Genomic DNA, 11,313 nt, shown 5'->3' on the forward strand with positions numbered 1-11,313 from the left:
CAGCCACCCTGGATTCCCTTTGCCTCCAGCTCCCATATGCACCAGTGTACAACCTCTGCCCTATCCAGCCCTGCAAGGTAGAATTCAGATCATGGTAGTTGGTGGGGAGGAAGCCTCCAGGATCTGGGGCAAAGCTGTGTTCTTCATCGGTGTTACATCGCACCCTGACTGACTCATCTCCTCCCCGTGGACCCCTCTGCAAGGGGATCTCCAGTGGCCAACAAATGGCTTTGGGTCTCCACTCTGCAATTCGCCCTTTATTCACTATGGTATTTTTTTGTGTGTGGATGATGCCTTATACCTGATCTCTTTGGCACTTCGTGATCGCACAGGCTGGTGTGTTTCTGCCATGTGGGCTTTCTTGCTTCTGAGCTAGAGACATCATCATTTTCAAAACATTTTCTTTCTGCTGGAGCTCTCAGTTTTAGCTGCCCCCTTTTTGCCTCCCTCCTGAACCTTCCCACCCTCATGACCACCTGATTAAATTATTATTTTAATGTTTTTTCTTTTTTTCCATGTCATGTTGCCCCATTTACAATACAAACCAGGCAAAAGGCTTGGGTTGAGGTGTATACAGGGCACTTACTTTGCTTCCATTTTCTATACAGTCAGTGCAAGGGCACAGCCTATGGTAAGTTCAAGGAGGCATATTTTAATGTTTTGAACTGTCTACTGTCTCCCTTCTCCCATGTTTCTGTTGTTCATCCCCCTGGGGGGTGGGTTATCCATTGATCATTGTAGACAGCCCCCTATTTCCCCCCCCCCCTTCTCCACTCCTCTTTCCCCCACCCTCATGGTATTGCTACTCCTATTACTCTTCCTGAGGGGTTTATCTGACCTAGGTTCCATGTGTTAGAAACTCTTATCTGAACCAGTGTACATGTTCAGGTCTAGCCAGATTTGTGAGGTAGAATTGTGGTCATGATGTGGCAAGGAGAAAGCATGAAAGAACTAGAGAAATGCTGTGCGTTTTGTCGGTGCTATGTTGCACCCTGGCTGACTCATTCCTTCGTGTGACCCATCTGTGAAGGAATCTCCAATTGTCTATAGATGGGCTTTGGGTCTCCTCTCTGACCTCCATCATTTGCATCAATATATTTGTTTGGGGTCTTCTGATGCCTGATGTCCAGTCCTATTGATACTTCATGCTCGCACAGGCTAGTGTGCTTCTTCCATGTAGGCTTGTTGCTTTTCTGCTAGATAGACACGTATTTAACTCTGAGCCTTTAAGATTCCAGATGGTATATCTTTTAATAGCCAGGTACCATCAACTTTCTTCACCACATTTACTTATACACCCATTTTGACTTCAGTGATCATGTCGGGAAGGTGAGCATAACAGAATGTCAGATTATTAGGATAAAGTGTTCTGCATTGAGGGAATACTTGAGTAGAGGCCCAATGATGATCTGCTACCTTAATACTAAACCTATAAATATATATACATAGATATATTTCCCTATTAACATATTTAGATATGTACCTGTCTATATATGTACTTCTAAAAATGTCTTTTGCATCCTAGTTTTTTTTCTATTTCTTTTTACTTTCCTCCTGTCCCACTATCATGTTCACCCTTCATTCGACTCTCTGTACTTGGTCTCGGCTACATTGCACTTGACTAACCCCCGCCAGGCATTCTATACCCTCCTCACCATCTATTTTAGGTCCCTTATTATTCCCTTGTCCCTGGGTTTGTTGGTTTCCCCCTCCCTTTCTTCCATATCCTCTTTTCCTCCTATGTATCCCTGGAGCAATGGGCCCCATTGTTTTCTCCTTGGGATTGGTTGCCCTGCCTATCTTATATGGGTCGACATGAGAAACAAGAAAGAAAAAGAAAAGGCCTAAAAATAGTTCCAGGTCTGTCTGCTGGAGCAAGGGTTAAATTCTTAAGGGACTGGGCACTATCTACACAAATAATGGTGGATGATGGTAGGGCAAATCATCCAATAATATTCATTAACAGAAGCAGAACCATGCCTACCAGATTAATATAGGGAATAATGAAGCAAGAAGTGTGTTAAAATAGCAGGCTTATGTTAGTTCTTGGCCACCATTCAATAGGCAACCTCAAGACAAGAGATTCTAACCAAAGTCCAATAATCAGCTAGTTCCAGGCCCTTGGACTCGTATTTATTGACTTCTCACATCAGGGAGTTTCAGCCTTAAGTCTAATAGATACAGGTAAGTTTGAGGTAATGCCTTGTTCACTCAGTAGGGTTTCCATATTGGGTACCTCTGATGTGGCCCATGAAGGATGCCATGAACCTAGAAAGGACAGAGTGCACCAACTGGGTCACCAAGGGTTATTACATGGACACTATGTGTCAAATCAGGAACCGAGTACTGGGAATAATCTCCCCTTGGTTTCCACACAAGCACTTGCTCCAGTTGAGAGGTTGGTCTGTGAGTTTTCCTGCCAATAGGGATGTAATTTCCCTCTCTGAGACACACATGCCCCCTTACACCCATCTTAGCCCCATCTTGACTGGAACTCCCAGTAAGGTTTCCCCATCACTCTGGTGGAAATGTTCATTCCATTGGGGTGACATTAGCACACTTTTGTATAGCAGAAACGGAATGATCTTACCCCTCTCCCCAGATTTGGAAAAAGTGACCACAGCTGAACTGAGGCCTTCTCGGTCCAAGTGGTTTCCGGGATGTAGATACATTCTTGGGTTGTTTCCAGCTTTTTGCTCTTGTAAACTGCACTGGCATGACCATGAGAGAGTATATATCTATTTCTTTGTGATATCTATCTAGCATAAGTCCTGCTGAGTTGTATGGGATTTCTATTAAAGTTGGGGGCTGGCGGGAGCAGTGGGATATTTAATGAAAGAGTCCTCATAGTGGAAAACAACCGTGTTGGATACGGAGAATGTTTGCATGTGCTAGAATACATAACAACTGAGTAGGAGGAGTGATCTTCAAGAACTCGAGTAGAAGGCTGAACTTGAGGGCCCTTAGAAGAGAGCCCGGGAAGAGTCGAAACCATTGCAAATGGTAAGGTGGTCCTCGGAAGACTCGTTTCTTCTTTCTTTTTTAAAAATCATTTTAGTGGGGGCTCATACAAGTCTTATCACAATCCACACATCCATCCATTGTGTCAAGCACATTTGTACATTTGTTGCCATCATCATTCTCAAAACATTTGCCTTCTACTTGAGCCCTTAATATCTACTGCTCATTTTCCCCCTCCCTCCCCACCCCCTACCTCATGAACCCTTCATCATTCATATATTGTTATTATTTTGTCATATATTACACTGTCTGACGTCTTCCCCCGCCCTCTTCTCTGCTGTCCCTCCCCCAGGGAGGAGGCTATACGTAGATTCCTGTAATCAGTTCCCCCTTTCTACCCTACATTCTCTCTATCCTCCAGGCATCGCCACTCTCATCACTGGTCCTGGAGGAGTCATCTGTCCTGGATTCCCCGTGTTTCCAGTTGCTCTCTGTACCTATGTACATCCTCTGGTTTAGCCAGATTTTCCAGGTAGAATTGGGATCATGATAGTGGAGAGGAGGAAGTATTTAAGAACTAGAGGAAAGTGATATGTTTAATCGTTGCTACCCTGCACCCTGCCTGATTCATCTCCTCCCACAACCCCTCAGCAAGGGGTGTCCAGGTGGCCGATCTTCTCGTGATTCTTCTACCTTCCAGGACCTTTCTGTATCCAAAGGTCCTTCTTGCTAGGAGCATCCTCCTTGCAAAGAGAAATGTCACAAAGCTATTCTCAAGTGGATTTTCCCTAATTCGAGACCTTTTTGTTCCCTTCGAAAAACACCTTCACTAGTCAATCAGAAAAATATAAATATGCCAAGTCTAACTCCTCCGTATTTAGCAAATAATCACTGAGGAGTTTTTACATGAGCTGTTTGCTGACCTACATCACCCGCACTCTGCTTCCCTTAGAAGGGACAACTAATTCAATTTTGCCAGGCTGAGCACTTTAGGCTGCGGGGCTTGTGGAACAGCTGTGGAAAATAGCTATGACACTGATTCTTAGAATCCATTTGGAAGATTAAATAGGGATTTCATGCAGCATTGCAAGCATTTGTAAGCTATTTCTATCTAGATGCTTTTCAACCTTTCTTTCTTATCTGAATTCAGTTGTAGAATATCATCGCTACAAGAAAAAATACATAAGTAAATAAAGGGTCCTGGACAGAATCTCAGCTTCTAAACTAAAAATGTGTTTTGAAATGGATTCTTAGCTCTTAGAAGATAAACAGTGGTGGGATTCAAATAATTTAAACAACTGGTTCGCTACCCTGTAAGTATGTGCCTGTTTTAAGTATAAAAAAAGATATACCAAAAGGTAGTTTATTATTTCATAGAGTTAATACTTAAATAAGAACAATAAATGAGGTACATGTTAGAGAAGAGCAAGGGATGGAAACGAGGCGGGCAGCTGCCCTCCTTAGAGAGAGCCCAGATTACACATACCAGGACAAAAATCAACCAACTGTTCTGCCGAACCAGGTGAACCAGCGGAGTCCCATCAGGGAAGATAAGCCAACCCTGTACGTCTTTCTCCTGTCTATATCATTTGAGTTCAGAGCCATTTTTTTCTTGGAAAGATCTTTTATTACTTCTTTACTTGCAAATCCTATTCCTTGGAATATTTGGGGGGAGGATTCCAAAGTAAGAATAATGATTTAGAATGTCCCCAGGAAGAGGAGGAATTGAAGACTTTTCTCTAAAATGCAGATCCCTAGTTTGAGATATATTGTTACATCTCTTACCAATCACAATGACTTGTTCTCCCTGATTCATGTTGACTTTTAAGATAGGCAAAGTAGGCTAGAGACCAGCAGATAATTTGTTGACCTCATCTTAAAATTAATTTCCTATTCAAAATTCCATGGCCTTTTCAGCATTTGAGTAAGTTAGATATGCAAACATTTTTATGACTTCCTTTGAAAAATACTATATGGTTATAGCAGTGTAGGTTCAGCTTATCAAGGATCATTGCTTATTTCTTCCATAAACTGTGAATTCCCTGCCATTGAGTCCATTTGGACCCCCCAGTGACCCTTTCGACACAACAGAACTGCTCCTGTGGGTTTACTGGAATGTCCATCTTTATTGGAGCAGGCTTCCTTTGCCATGGAGAAATATGCTTTTGGAATAACATAAGATGGGTCTGTCTAGCTAATAGCAATAACATTGATAATAGCTGATATGGACAATAACATTGATATGGACAATAACACTGATAATAGCTGATATGGACTTTCCCCCTTTCTTAGTCTTTCTACATTTATAGTGAAGAAAATTATTATTATTTTAACCATTTCAAAGACTAGAACTAAAGTAAAAATGATCATGAATTGCATGAATTCAAAGAGTTCAGGAGTGTCTGTGACTAGATTCAAATCTGGAACAGAAAGTGTCTAACCCCTCTTTCTTGTTCTGTAGAATACGGTTTTGTCCATGATCTTGTACTCTCATTGAACACAAATTGTTTATGAAAGCAATCAAGAGTCAACAGAAGTTAGCCAGAATCTATCACTTCAGTTCTCTGACAGAAACCCTGAAATCTAGCCGAGTCCAGATTAAAGAGCAGAAAAAAATGTTGTAAAAAGACATTTGTATGCAAGCAAGTATGTGTGCATATGGTGTGAAGTTAGTTAGTGCATATGTATATATAAGGAAAATGAGAATCATTAGGCAGTGCTTTTTCTTCAGTACTGTTAATTTTGTTGCTGCATGGGGTGATTGTCTTATTATTTTCTTCACGCATAGTTAAGCCATTCTTCACTTTGATTTTCTAGCCACACAGTGCACCACATATGTTTTGAGTATATTACACATATTCCTGATTTGTGCTTTTGTGAAGGCCATTTTACTTATGTTTATATCTACTGTTCCTCTTTGCTTCTGTGAAAATTCTCCACTCTCTGTGGTTCCCTCAAGTTCCAAATTCTCGGATAATCTGAAGGACTCTTTGAACCAAATATGTATCTTTTGTTTTGTGATAATTTCAAACATCGAGAAGAATGATAAGAGGTATGTCGATTCTTGTGGAGTACTGACCCGTATTCACGGATGGTTAACATTTTGCAATAGAAGCAGTCATTGTAAGTAAGACAGAAAGTTGGGTACAGTTCTTACTTAGCTAATTTAATACAAGGAAATGCTTGAATTCTTTTCAAAAAGTGAAGGTGATTATAAACCATACAATGTTTCCTGGTTCTGTTCAAATGACTATCTCTTGGTTCATATATAGATTATACATTAGCACAATGAAGTGTACTGGGATTCCCATTCTTCTCAATGTTATCAATAGTTTGTTATAGTCTGCAAATCCAATATAGCACAGGTCACACATTTCTGATATTCTTAATTTTCAGCTAAGATCCATCTGATGCCAGCAATGATACTCTTTGAGACATTTTCTTTTCTAATCAATCTTGAATTTCTTTTTTTAAGAAAATCACTTGATTGGGGGATCGTACAACTCTTTCACATCCATCCATTGTGTCAAGCACATTTTTACATTTGTTGCCTTCATCATTGTACATGTTCTTTATACTTGAGCCCTTGGTATCTACTCCTCATAACCCCCCCTCCTCCACCCTCTCTTCCTCCGGAACACTTGATAATTTATACAGTATTGTTATTTTTTCATGTCTTACACTGACCAATGTCTCTCTTCATCCACTTTTCTGTTGTCCGCACCCCTGGGAGGGGGTTACAGGTAGAGCATTGTGATCAGTTGCACCTAACTGCCTCCCACCTTTCCCTTCCCCTCCTCTTATAGTTACTCTCAATATTGGTCCCGAGGGGTTTATCTGTCTTGGATTCTTTGTGTTCCCAGCTCTTATCTGTACCACTGTACATCCTCTGGTCTATCCAGATTTGTAAGGTAAAATTGGGATCATGAGAGTGGGGGGAGGAAGCATTAAAGAACTAGAGGAAGTTTGTATGTTTCAACTGTGCTATAATGCACCCTGGCTGGCTTGTTTCCTCCCTGCAACCCTTCTGTCAGGGCATGTCCAGTTGCCTACAGATGGGCTTTGGGGCTCCACTCTGCACTCCCCTCCCATACACAATTATAATTTTTTTTTTGTTCTGGGTCTTTTATGCCTGATAGCAGATCCTATCAACATCTCATGAACACACAGGCTAGGGCGCTTCTTCCATGTGGGTTTTGTTGCTTCTCAGGTAGATGGCCACTTGTTTATCTTCAAGTCTTTACAAAGTGCAAAGTGGACTGTTTTTGTGGTGTCGTATTTTGGAATCAGTATATATGAAGGAGTACCCCCACAAAAAATGGAATTCCCCCCCCCAAACTATGTACTTAATTTTGTTTTACAAAACAAACTTATCACCTTCAAGTGCTCTCTGTTATGCTTAATGCATTTGTCAAATCTTCAATTTCACTATTGGAAACAATTTTTTCAAACTCATTTGTTTGAATGGCTGACAGCAACTCCCTATTTCTTTTCACCTCTTCTATGTTGTAAAATCGCTGTACTTTCGTGTTCGAATTTATTCTTGGAAACAGAAAGAAGTTGCACGGAGCAATTTCAGGTGAGTAAGGTGTGTGGGACAAAAGAGGCAAGCTGAAATGGCTGGGTGAGCTGATACGTTATTGTGGTGGCAAAACCAGTCCCTTATCTGCCACAAATCAGGCCTTTTTTTGTCTCATATTGTTACTCAATCTTTTCAGAACCTCTAACTAGAAAGCTTGGTTAGCAGTCTGACCTAGTGGAATAAACTCCAAATGCACTATCCCCCTCACATAAAAACAACAACAAATAAGCATCATCTTGATCTTTGATTCTACTTGAAAATCTTGTATAGAGAGCATATGCCTTTGGCTTGGGAATTTACACTTTGGGTAGTCACATAGAGATGTTTTCCACTAATGCAGTTTTTAGGGTAACCAGCAGAAACAACTGTTGGCTGTGAACTGGCAAACAGACCAATAAGATTTGTCTTAGCCCAGTCTCAGGATGTCTTTGTTGACTAAATACACAGCAGGACCTAGGGTTTTAATCCCTAACAGTCATGCAAATGCAAGAAGACTCTCCATATTATCTGGCCCTTTTAGGTGATGTCCACATTCAATCTGTCTGCTTTTGAGCAATAGAGCAAGTTATAAAAATTCCATAGAGACTGAATTAAGTAAAGTATCTTAGATTAAATGCATTCTGTAAGGGGTATTTTTCTAACTACCTTAAGTAAAAAAGCTGAGTTACAAAAGTGATTGTTTATGCTATTTGAATATATTTTAATGTAAACCATTTTAAGTGTTAAGATTTTATTGTTAAAATAATTTCTCAATTATTTAATACATTTCACGACTTTATTTTATTTTGTTTTCTCTGACTTTTTGGCGTTAGTTTATAATGGAGGTATTCAGAATATTTTTAAAAATTGGTTTTGAAAGTTATCATAGATATAGATACCTAGTTTCTAAAATATACTTGCATGCAATGTATGCTACCATCATGAGTGATGCATCATATTGAACATGCCTCATTTGCCTTATCACATTTTCTTGGCCTCCTCTAAAAATATTCAGTTCACTTAAAAAAAGATTTCAAAATTATGAACAATGTCAATTGGGCACAAAAACAAGACCCAAACTAATTTGAATTGGTGAATTAATTATTCATAGAAATCTGTAACCCTAACCAAGGTAGGGTTGTGTATGGGTGGGGAAGTGGTTCATTGCAAGCAAAAGTTGAAATAATGACTCTTGTTGCTCTTTGGCTGAAGTTTCAAAGGCAAGAACAAGTGGGTTCTATTAGCATAGCCTTTGGGAAGAGAGAAGAAAGAAAGTAGCATTGAGTCTCCAATATTTTTCTGTCTTAACTGATATTCTGGCAAACAATGAACACATGGAAGGGATGGTACAGATCTGAATTTTACCCTTACAGAATGCCTTGCATGTTGTTTTCGTTTGGCCCCAAGGCTTTGGAGAGCTCCATACAGATACTTTCCAGGGAAGGAAAGAAAACAGGAACATGTGCCTGGGCGGAGCTGGTTAGAATATTGAAAAGTTTTCGACATAGCTTGGTGCAGAGGTTCGGTAGTCCCCTCAATAGAGAGAATTGCTACTGCAGGTGGAAGCTCATAGGGGAAAAGCAACTCCATGAGAGCTGGAAAGAAAATGAGTGGAGGCTTTCTCCTCCCCACCACACAGGTTTGCTCAAAGGAGGGTGAGGTGAGAGTACAGGAGCTCAGAAAGAGCATTTTCCTCTGATGAAAACTGTTTCCATCCCCCTCATCACTACAGCGGAGGGCTGTGGAAATGCTCCTGGCTGGACTGTAAATCAAAATTCATTCTTTGGGGGAATATTTGCTTCCTTTCCCTTTTCGTCTGGTAATTGCACTGCTGACAAGGATTCACACTGGTTACTAAAATATTCACTGCAAGGAGCTGGCGTGAAACCGTCTCACCTACTGCAACTCTTTTACGCATCTGATTCACCTTTCTCCAGCAGTCTTAGCATTGCAAACGCCCCTGAGCATTAAATAAAAAACAGCATTGAGCAGACTTAAACGATTGCTTCTGCTCCCCCGCTGCCCCCCTTTCTGGGCTGGCTCAAAGTGTGACTTGTTTTATTCAGCAGTTTCTGCATTCCACCACTGTATAACAATCATGTACAATGGAAAGCTTTGCCTTTACTCTCCCTCCATTTTTCAATGAGGTCCAAATTAAATACTTACTTTTCTTTCTGTCTGTCTTTGTCTATTTATTAAGCTGACTTAAACAAGAGTCAGATTGGAACGGTCAATGTTGCCAGGTTACTGTGGTAGCCTGAGAAGGGCCAAGAAAACCCAGATGATCGCCCAGAGAGAGGAAATAATTAAGTCAAAGATGGGGTAAGAAGCTTGTGTATATTAGTACCACATGGAAGCTGAGAATTTAAACTAATAAAAGTCAGGAAACTAAACATTATTATCCTCCCAGCTATCGTTATTTGTTGCTTGCACACATACTATTTTATGCACTATATGTGCTGTTATATTTATGCTCGTGTACAGAATGTGTCAAGTTATGGTTTCTAAGGGAAGCATAACATCTCGTTTCTAACTTTTCCACATCCTAATTCTTCAGCACAATTAGCATTAGTCTGTCTGGTGGTCTAACAGGAGGATTTGCTTGCTTTTCCTCCCTCTCACTTTTTTAAGCAAAGAGCATGAGGTGGCCAGGCATGCACTTGTCCTAACTGTGTACTGACCTTTAGAAACTATGTTTTATTTAGGGGTCAGGTTGGAAGAGACATAGCAGACTTCATTTCTGTAGAAAAGAGCTTTCAGCTTGTGCACATTTTCTGCAAAGGCCAACCATCTTTGTGGAAGAGGCTGACAGGATGTTGGTGGAACTCTCCAGGGTCCTGACATCCTACCTAGCTACTTCTCGTATTGAGCTCTGTATACAATTTCCTCCCTGTTCACGCAGGTACTGTAAGATCTGGTAATAATAAGAATAAATATCAGAGTACAGGATATTGTAGTGCAGGTCTGTGTCACTTCACAATAATGAGAATTTCATGAGAAAATATAAGTTTTGACTTGGTTGGACATTGGAACACAGAGGATGAGCTTGATAGAGTATCCAGAATCCTTGGTATAGTACAGATCATCTAAGTAAATCACCATAATCACACTGGGTAATTGATATGATTTGACAGACAAAAGGGTCAGTCAAAGGCACTTACAGGCTAGATGTATTTCACCTTGATAGGTGGTAATATGATGTCGATGGAGGAAATTGAGAGTCCAATGGGCACAGATTCAGATCCTGAATCAGACAATCATAGGCTTCTTTGGATATGTGACTTAACACCTCTGAGTTTTCTAATTTATGACACTGGCAATGCGTACATGTTCTCATAGGATTGTGTGAAAGGTGAATATCTAATTTATTAAATCGTCTATTATATGACAGTTTCTTGAAAATGTATCTAGCAGAATGGCTAGAAGCAATATTTCACAGTCGGACTGCCTGAAGTTGAACTTGAGACATGCCACTTATTAGTTATGTCATCTTGGAGAAAGCAGCCAAACTCTTGTTTCACTTTGCTTATCTGTATAATGGGAAAAGCACAGTCCTTATATAATGGGTTTTGCGAACATTAAATGAGTTAATTCAAACAAAGTATTTAGGATAGTGCCTGGCAAATATTTAGCATGCTGTTGATGTTGGTTAAATGGATTGCTGTTCCCTCTAGATATACCGAATCTGTGGTGTACTGAAATTACGTGATATGACTCTGCTATCCATAATCTTTGTAGCGCTTACCAAACAGCTGGGTGGGAGCATGGAAATAAGTCTAGAAGAGCTTGAC

At 40.3% G+C, this 11,313-nt stretch overlaps 1 non-coding gene across 1 annotated transcript; it reads right to left on the reverse strand.

Annotated features, from left to right (window-relative positions):
• Nucleotides 1-518: 518 nt before the first annotated feature.
• On the reverse strand, nt 519-648 carry LOC142444197 (small nucleolar RNA SNORA51). Its single transcript, XR_012783851.1, has one exon. It is a non-coding gene; the product is annotated as a small nucleolar RNA SNORA51 (small nucleolar RNA).
• Nucleotides 649-11,313: the final 10,665 nt, after the last annotated feature.

Source organism: Tenrec ecaudatus, chromosome 3 (assembly GCF_050624435.1).
Source record: "Tenrec ecaudatus isolate mTenEca1 chromosome 3, mTenEca1.hap1, whole genome shotgun sequence".
Taxonomy (NCBI): domain Eukaryota; kingdom Metazoa; phylum Chordata; class Mammalia; order Afrosoricida; family Tenrecidae; genus Tenrec; species Tenrec ecaudatus.